The sequence below is a fragment of the Lygodium microphyllum genome, chromosome 2, assembly GCF_053477565.2.
Source record: "Lygodium microphyllum isolate KBCC chromosome 2, Lygodium_microphyllum_v1.1.10, whole genome shotgun sequence".
In the NCBI taxonomy this organism is placed as follows: Eukaryota; Viridiplantae; Streptophyta; class Polypodiopsida; order Schizaeales; family Lygodiaceae; genus Lygodium; species Lygodium microphyllum.
This window is the reverse complement of record NC_141136.1, coordinates 119310300-119311352: the sequence shown is the minus strand read 5'-3', so window position 1 is coordinate 119311352 and position 1053 is coordinate 119310300. Positions and strand designations below refer to the sequence as shown.

General features: G+C 43.5%; 1 non-coding gene across 1 annotated transcript; it reads left to right on the top strand.

Annotated features, from left to right (window-relative positions):
• The first annotated feature begins 452 nt into the window (after positions 1 to 452).
• On the top strand, positions 453 to 571 carry LOC148040240 (5S ribosomal RNA). Its single transcript, XR_015688743.1, has one exon. It is a non-coding gene; the product is annotated as a 5S ribosomal RNA (ribosomal RNA).
• The last annotated feature ends 482 nt before the right edge of the window (positions 572 to 1053 follow it).

Below are 1053 nucleotides of genomic sequence, written 5' to 3'. Positions count from 1 at the left end.
TAGAGGTATAGAACAAAGGTGTTGCAATTGCAGTATGTGAGGTAGCTTGGCTATACAAGCTACTTGTTGATTTGGAGATGTAGGTGGACAAGAAGGTTATTATCTATTATGATAACCTTAATACCATTTAATGGGCTGAGAATCCTATATAACATGCACAGACCAAACACATAGAGATGCACTACCATTTCATTTCAGAGTGGGTTTTGGCAGGTGATATTGACTTGATTTATGTTAGATAGAGGACTGAGTTGTTGATATTTTCACCAAGGCCTTGGGAGTTGAGAAGCTTCAATGCTTCATGACTATGCTTGGAGTTCGGGGTTTAGGGTTCGCGTTTAGTCGCGTCCTCCGTGGCATGAGCGGCATGGCATGCCGCCATGCCTCGCTCTTGAGCTCTCTCGTGCCACTTTCCGAGTATACAAGAGCTCTTTGGAATTCCTTTGTGTCCGTGGTGCGGTCATACCAGCGCTAATACACCGGATCCCATCAGAACTCCGCAGTTAAGCGCGCTTGGGCCAGAACAGTACTGGGATGGGTGACCTCCCGGGAAGTCCTGGTGCTGCACCCTTTTGCATGCTTGTTTCGAGACCGTGGCATGGAAATCCCTTCATGAGCTCATACTGAGCTCAAGGGATAGTATTGAGATGTTAAACTCTACATAAGATGTCTTAGTGATGTGGTAGGACATTACTAACTAGCATGTTAGGTGACTGACATGAGGATACACTAGTGATTCTATAGCCAGGGTCACTAGTGATTCTATAGCCAGAGTATGCCCACATAGTTTACCTTGGTTATAGAACATTCATTGTGCCACCTCTTCTTTCCTTAGCAAGTTCACACTTGGTGATAGTGTGTACATACATTGTGGTACTTTCATATCAGTCCTTTATCATGTTGTCGACTTAGTTCTTTTGAGTGGAACAAGAAGAAAGAAGAAGAAGAAGATTTCAACCCTATCTCTTTCAATGCTCAAGTCTCCATTGTTTTTGTGTTTATGCTCTTGGTCTCTTTAACTCTCTCCCTCTTGTATATTTTCATCCCTTGTGT